Source organism: Cryptomeria japonica, chromosome 2, assembly GCF_030272615.1.
Source record: "Cryptomeria japonica chromosome 2, Sugi_1.0, whole genome shotgun sequence".
NCBI lineage: Eukaryota > Viridiplantae > Streptophyta > Pinopsida > Cupressales > Cupressaceae > Cryptomeria > Cryptomeria japonica.
Window position 1 is genome coordinate 139,540,643 of NC_081406.1, and position 8,954 is coordinate 139,549,596.

Genomic DNA, 8,954 nt, shown 5'->3' on the forward strand with positions numbered 1-8,954 from the left:
AAAAAGAAAGAAAAAGCATGAATTCTCCAAAAAAAAATCATCTACCATTACCATGTGAGCTTCTCTAGTCCACGCTAATGAAGATGATAAGTTAGAATATGTTGAAAATAGATGTAGAATACAATCCAAAGATGAGCATAGCTCGTCCAATTATTTCTCAAAATTATCCACACTTATGTCAAACTATACTAATTGGTCATGAGGGAAATGGACCAAAGCATCTAAATGATTCCCCATAAATTTTAACCAAGTGTAACTCCATAATAACTAACATAAAAGAGGAAATAAATTTCCTTAATAGTGTCCTCCAAAACTATGGTTTGTAACTCAAAAATATTTGGCAAAGGATCATCCCATAAATGTGAAAGACCAGTAACATCCTACTAAACTAAACTGAAATCTAAAGATGACGGAGATGGAAGTTTAACTTAAGTATCATGTGTTGAATACACTTGGATACTAAGAGGGGGGATGAATTAGTAATTAGTAAAAACATTAACCCTTTAATTAAAATTTAAAACCCTTGAACAAATTAGCAATAATGAAGATAAATCAATGACACCAATGCACAAGAGAACACTAGATTTACATGGAAAACCCAAAAAGGTAAAAACTATGATGAGCGTTAATCCACATTATATGAACAAGTAAAAATGTCTTCAAGGCTCACTACCTAAAGAAGCACACAACTCCCAAAAGGACTTGTTGAAGAAGCTAACTACCTCCAAGAAAGATACAAAGGACCTACTAAAATATTCACTATCTTAGAGCTAGATACAATGAATATTTTAATTACAAAGTATAATCCTTCAACTCATAGCTCCCAACACTCTCCTTAGAATGTAGGTGTTTTTAACATGCTACCTCAATAAACCATTAAAAAATTCAGCTCCAAAAGTTTCACCCACACTTTTATCACCTCATATTCACATCTTAAAACATCCACATTAATTCATACTCTTGAAACTAATTTGATCTTCTATATATATCCTTCACAAGATCTCAAAAACTCCAATTAGGCTGGCTAGAGAAAAAGACAAGGAATGACCTCAACAAGTCAACCTCAAAAAATTATTGGAGTGAAATAATTCCAAGCCAAGAAATGGACAGGACCTGAAATAAATTATGACATATTTTCATGTATCTTAAGCATAAAACACCATGGAAATCATTATCCCAAGTTAGTAGCAAGGTAACATGTCAATGAAACGTGTAGCACATAACCAACTGGCTCGAAAACATAATATCCAAATGAATTTACAAAATGAAGCTCAAACCAAGACATAGTAGGGCCCAAATACACTTTATCACAACCTCCAATGCTAACACATAACCCAAACTGCATAGCATAGCCAATAGAATAAGCTCAGTCTACCAAAAAAAAAAACACCCTAAGAACTAACTCCAGACATAATGCAACACCAGAAAGATAAACCATTGTCATGCAAACCACATAGCTAAATTCCATGAACATCCAACTAAATTCCCAAATACTTCTTTCACACTGTCATGTTGAAACTAGCTAGCACAACCAAATAGGTAAATAGAGTTTGTCATACCTAGAAAGCCAAGAAATGTGGTCATGAAATAGATCATCATCAAACATACTTGTGGTACACCACATCACCTGAAATTTGGATTGAGACACTACATAGACATTATAAGTATGTCACCAATTTATGAGAGTAGAAACATCAATGCATAAAAATGTGGAGCATTTTCCCAGCCAGTCTTGACAAACAACTGTATCAACTTAAGTTTCACCTCAAAGAAATTACCTGCAAACTCATTAGTCCATCATGAAAATATAACTCAAGCTTCAACCAATGAAACAACATGAAATAAAAATAAAATAAAATATTATACCTTCATGATTTATGTCTCATTGTGTCCTAACCCAATTGTTCTTAGTTGCAGATAATTTTGCTCTCAGATAAGCAAGTGTGGAATGGACTGATAGATAATATGATATGCAAAAACTAATGTTATGATAATGATCTATGCCAAATTTCTCAAAAAATCTACAAATGCTAAAAAATGAACTCATAGATGCAAAGATAAAGACTCCTAATTGACTATGAGATTAGCTATTAGTTCCAAAAATGGCTTAGGAGACCTCTATTTATAGATTTTTTAGTGCATAAGCTTAGGTGCTAGAGATCAACGGTCATGATTAAATCTTTCTTTTTGGATGGCTATGAAATAAGAGGTTGAGATGTGAGAGATAAAGATGGAAGATGTTCCTCCTACACCTACAGGATGGAGGAAAAGATGGAAGGAGAGGCCAAGTGTCAGAATGCTCACCTTGACTGAGGAGAAAACTTGAGAGAATATAGGATAGTTGGAGAAGATTTAGGGATAAGAGGACAAGTGGACTCAACTCCCTCCAAATATGTAGGAAGCTTGGAGAAAATATAGGGAAATTGAGAAATGTGTGTACATACACATTATTTTATTTATGATTTGGAAGTTGGAGATAAATGATGTATTAATATTTAAAATATTAGTATCTTTAGCCACATGATTGATGAGTTGGCAAAAAAGGAAGTGATGTGGAGATGAGGTGAGTAGGAAAAGGAGATTAAATAATTAATAAATTATTTAATTGATGAGACTATATGATAGTGAATAGAAGTTAATTAAATATTAGATATTTAATTAATTGGGTTAGAAGAAAGGGATATAATGAATTAATTAATTAACTATTTCAACTCAATTAATTAATAGAAGAATATGAAATGGATTAAATAAATTAATCTTTTCAAATTAACTATTTAATAGAAGAATAATTACTAAATAAATATAAAATATTTATTTAATTGCTCATAGCCAATTTTATGTGTATACATTTTTCCCCTCTTTGAAATGATGTTGAGACAATATTGTTTCAAAGATTAAATCAAGTCTTGATAGTTCCATTGACAAAGATGAAAATCTTGATTGTGTGCCCCCTCACGAGATTGTTTGTGAAATTGTTGGAAAATTTGATTGAGTGATTAATCTCACAATAATTGAATTAAATTTCTACAACTTTGGTTGATGAAAATGTATGCTCTTTGATTACTTTGATATTTTGCATGATTTGATGATTGATAGAGTTTGACTGACCTCATGATCGATGAGGGTCAATGATATAAACTCGAAGCTTTGATGATCTGATAGGATAGAGTTTGATTGACTTCATGATTGATGAACGTCAATGATGTAAACTCAAGATTGGATAGACTAGATGCCTAACCTCATTATGAATGAGCATCACTAATATGTGGTCAAAGAGATTGATAGAAATCTCAAGTGAGCAGATAGGATAGCTGATTGATTGATCAAAGCGATTGATTGGATCAAGAACTGGTCACATTTTGTTGATATCATGTTACGGGAGGATCTAGATGTATTGATTTATCTAGGGGGGAGTGGGAGGATCAGTGAGGCCTACAACATTTGAAAACAGTGGCGCTCTTCATCCTAGTTGACATATTGATATAAGACACTGATTTGTATCATGGGACATTGTATTTTACTGATTATTTCTTTGATATTATTGTATAGTTGGACTGTTTATTGTTTATGATGATATGCAGACATAGACTCTATATGATGCTTATGATTCATGATTGATTATACATGTTACTATGATGATGATGACCTATATGACACATATGCAGTGGTTTCATGGATGATGCTATGATGGTGTTCCTTTCCTTTATGTGTTATGATGATCTATATGCCTTGATGAAATGATGATGATCTTGATGATGTGATGAGAGAATGATGTGATGATGTCTATGATTTACTTGATCTAATGATGATGAAAATGATTCTATCTATGACTTGTATGATTTATATGGTGATGATGTTATTTCTATGATGCAATGATTTAAATGATTAAATGCAATGATCTATATGGAAAATGCTTATAATGATGATGTATACTAATGAATGTTTATTTCTATTCCTTGATGTATATGCATATAATGATGAAATGACAAAATGATACTATTTAAATACAATTGATTTTAATTTTTTTTAATGTGATATGATGGTTGTGGATGAAAATGCTTATAATGATTAGATGATGAAATATGAATAATGATGATGTAATAATATAGGTAATGAATCTAAATGTACAAATGCAATTAAATGAACTTAATGGATAAATGATTCTAAAGAAACCAATGATAACTAGATGTGAAGATGATAATGATAAATGAATCTAATGCAACCAATAATGATATGATTAATGCAAATGACACTAATGCAATCTAACATGATTAATGCAAATATTTTTGCTTGTCCAAATATACTCAATATTTATTTCGACCGTTGATCTCGATTGAAATTGGATGAAATACTTATAATGTAACTGATAATGAATGCTTATAATGCAGATGATAATGAACTAATCCAAAATGATCTAACTTAAATGATACTGCCATTCCTCACATGCTTTCTTGTAACAGTGCTTGATTTCATCATTGAGCTTTAAATGTTGTAAGAAAATACAAGCAAGTTGACATAATGATTCAAGCTGACTTGAGTGCTTCTTACATGGATTTTGATATAGCAAGTTAATATAGGCAACTTGATATAATGAATCAAATTAACCTGAGTATTTCTTGCAGAATAGACAAGGATTGTCTCTTTTCATGCATGACTCGGAACGTCCTCCTTAATCTTTTGTCGATCATATCCTTAGATGAGTACATAAATTACTAAGAGATAAACCACAAAGAGCTAACAAAGAAAATAATCATGCCTCATCATAGCTCATCTAGTCATGGACATCATTGAGTTGCATAGGGTACATGATCAGAAAAAATCAAGATATAAACATTGAATCATGTATGCCGCACATATATTCTCATGGTCATTAATTGATATAATCATATTATGAATGATCATTGATAATCCTTCATTACTTGCTCGTTGAATCCTTTTATTCTGAGTTTCAAAATTCAGTTGTTACAAATGTCTTGATCTTTGTTCCCTTGTTGTTTGTCATCTATTTCAAAACCCTAGGTGTTGTTTGGTTTTTCTAATAATTGAATGTTTTTTAATTTTTTGAATATTTTAAAGGTGCCCTTAGAAAAAGGTTTTAGGATTTTGCCCCCAGCAAAAATAAAATTTATGATGGATATATAAAGGATGATTCAAACCATGGTTGGATACAATGCTGATATGATTGATTATGATAAAATCCAAGATAGTTGTAATACCCTAAAAATGGTCATCTAAACCATGGGCTCCTAATCTCGACAACATCACCAAGGTCCTAACAAAAGGCAATTAAATCAATCTTGAGCACATTTTAATTCTTTAATCCTCAGATGTCACAAGGAAAGTGAATTACTCAATACTAATTAAATATTTATTTAATTAATTAAATCATTCAAAAAATCATCATTTTGATCAATTATCTTGTTTAATTTATTAAATATCTTTGCATATTTAATTAATTAATAAATTTTGCCACTAATCATGCAAAAAAAGGAATTAATTTATTACAAAAGAGGAATTAATTACAAAGCAAAAGTTAAATTGAAAATAAAATAAAATAAATTGAATTGAGAGAGAAATCAAACTTGAGATATTATTTCTTTTTCTAAATTGAGATTAACTTGGAATCGGAAAAGCAATTAATTGAATTATTGATTATTCTCTAAAATTGGAACTCAAATATTTTCAGAAAAAAGAAGTTCAGTTGCATTGAAAAGACTCTTTTCTTGAATAAATCAAAGAATTATCTATTTTTATCACAAATGCATGGAATTAATTAAATCTTATTTCTAATGCAAACTTGAACTTCTAATTTAAATGCATTTCAATTAAACTATAATTGGAATCTATCTCAAGTTTAACTGTACCTGATTTCTCAATTATTTTCAATTAATTCTAAATTGAACTTTTTCATCATCTCTCTTGTAATTCTCTATAAATTCACCCTTCAGCTCTCATCTAATTTACCCCAGATATTTTTGAGAACACGCTTGGAGATTATTATTACACTAATTTTTGATCTGGAGTCATTGAATATATTGTGCTTTTTAGATTATTTTCATCCATATTTAGTTTAATTTATTATTGCTTGAATCCATTATTGTTTGAATCTTTCATCCATTTTAGCTTAATATCATGCTCATATAGATTAAATCCTTTGCCCTGGTGTAGTCTAGTCACTAGTATTGCTTATAAAAATCTGAGAGCAATCTTATACTCACATCTTTTAGAAGGCAATTGGTTGATTTGTTATGGTTTTATTATTTATGATTATATCTATCTAACCATACATGTAATGACTTAGTTGAAGTGTTGTGTCTTGCAGATACAGATCCTTATTCCACTTTTCACACACACATTTCTGGCACCCACTGTGGGGCAGAAGACTACATTTTTCATCCTCCAAGACTGACCTTTTATTTTTATTATTTTTTCAGGTTTTTGACTTTTCAGATTTTTGGTCATACAACCTCTCCGTCATCTCATACGAAATTTCCCACAATCTAAAACGACAAAATTTAGGTGTCGTATGAACTAGAATCCTATATTGTACGAGCTTAAACTCTGTCATACGATTCTGTTTTTTTCTAGTTAAAATAACAAAAAAGAAAATTTGATTATTTTGATTTTTTGTTCAAATTGATTATATTGTTGACTGACCCTGGTTGTTTATTTGTCTATTTAAGAATTTTTCACAGGCTAATCAATTTTTGCAGAATGCTTGTCAAAGAATATGCTTGTCGCACAAAGACAATATGACTACTCATTCGTTGTCTTTGCAGGTTGCCTTAGGAGAATTGACCAAACATCGTGTATTCTTTCAATTCATTTTTTAGGCACCTAAATTGCTATTTGGTTAAAGAACAAATTTGTATTTTGTGTTTTTAGAAGATTCTGAGAGGTAGGAGAGTATGCTCTTGTCTTTTTCTAGACAATAAGAAAACGAGACCCTTGAGGCTTTTTCTTTGTTTGAGATTTGTACATATTTAGCAGGTCTGCGCTCCCGAGGAGCTTAAAAACTCTTAAAGCCTTTATGGTTGGTGTGAGGGGAACGACCTAAGTGGGAATGGCTAAATGCAAAGTACTCCAACCCACTAGAAAATAAACGTGATTTGATGAAAATCAATTCAACGACAGTGCTTGGGAATAGCTATCCTTCATACCTTCAGGTATATTAAACCTTGGTTTTTAAGGCTGGGAGACCTCTTAATTGAGTTTATACCTCGACGCATCGAATAGACCCCTTACTAGATCCAATTAAAATTAGAAGCTACCCGGTTCACCTGCAAAAGGGGGATAATCTTTGTGCAAGAGAGATAGTAACTCTCCCAAGATACTTGTCATTTCGTGCCCCCATTAGCATTTGGAGTTGGATAATACGGCATTGAGAATCCATTGCGTGAGACCCAGCGATCATATTTTGATTAGCTATTGGGTGTGTACCCGAGTCTACAAGCAAAGGTTTTCTTCTCTCACAAAATTCTATAGGGCTTGCATGCTGTGGTTGGAGTTACTATTCATACTACGTGTTTTATGTGTTTTCATCCCTAAAATAAAAACAAGAATACCAAAATTGGAGAAAACAAGAGACAAACTCAGTGATCAAAAACTCTGTCCATGTCAAAACTAGTCTATCCTAAGTCAAAATTCTATCTAAAAGTAGTCTATCCTGGTCAAAAATCAGTCCATCTCAGAATTGATCATACTCAGTTGTCATACTCAGCTATCGAAAAACTCAGAATTTTAGTCTCTTCCCTGTGAACAATCATAGGAATCTGATCATTTATCATCCTATACCATATCCTGTGTCATATGAAACTAATAATTTATCGTCTGAGCTCAATCCTCTATCGTACGAAACCCAGCAGTCTGTTGTATGAAGCTAAATCCTTTGTTGTATGAAACATAACTGCACTAAATCTTTTGTCATTCTGGACAATACCCATTTATTGTACGGTACTAGGCAGCAACTCATACGAAATAGAACTATTGTCATCCTGGAACTATTCAATTGACATCTGGCTCAATAAATCCTGTCATACAAATCTCTGGTTTTGTCAATACAGAGCAGTCAAACTTGCCTAAAAACAATTTACATCAAACATAGTACTGGTTATCATCATCCTAAGTGTAAACAGATCAAGATAGTGTACCCCTACCATTTGTATTGCACGATTTAGTTGATCATCTTTTAGCTAGTTCAATCAACTACCTATCAAACCTAAGTCACTTAGATAACGTCTTACACAGAATCGATCATTCCTGAAACCAAACTGAATCTTAGTCACTACTCTCAAATCAAATTAGATAAAACGTCCTATACAGGATAGATCTTTCTTGAAACCAGACTAAATCTTAGTTGTTTCTCTCAAATAATACGTTAACCAAACATCTAGCTCTGAAATTGATCTTGACCTCTATTGGCATTATGTGAACTGATATAAGGACATAATGATATTGTATGTTGTCATTGATGTCAATATGTGATATGAAGTGAACCGACATATGTGATATGTGAGAAGAGAGAACTGGCATATGTGTGAACCGGTATATATGCCAAAGTGAAGCGGTATATTTGTTCAAGATGAACTGGCACATGGAAGCACTGTGTGATTATCGATTGGTAGGTAGGTAGTTTCCACTTCAAGATTTCTGGTTCGAGTACCTCAAGCCGGTGTGACTCAATCGGTGATCTTTGTGTGATGAGTTAACAGTATAATGGAGAACAGGTTACGTTGCCATGTAAGCTTTGTGCACGTGAAGGATCTTGCATGAAGAAGACTATTCCTATCTACCTCGGGAATGTATGAAATTTGTCAAATGGTGAAAACACATGATGGGTTATCAGCCGCCATGAAATCGGTGGATAATGGATGATGGAGAATGTCTTGAGATCGATTCAAGACTATTGCATTTAATGCAATATGATTCAATGGTCAGGATTGAACCGCTTGAAT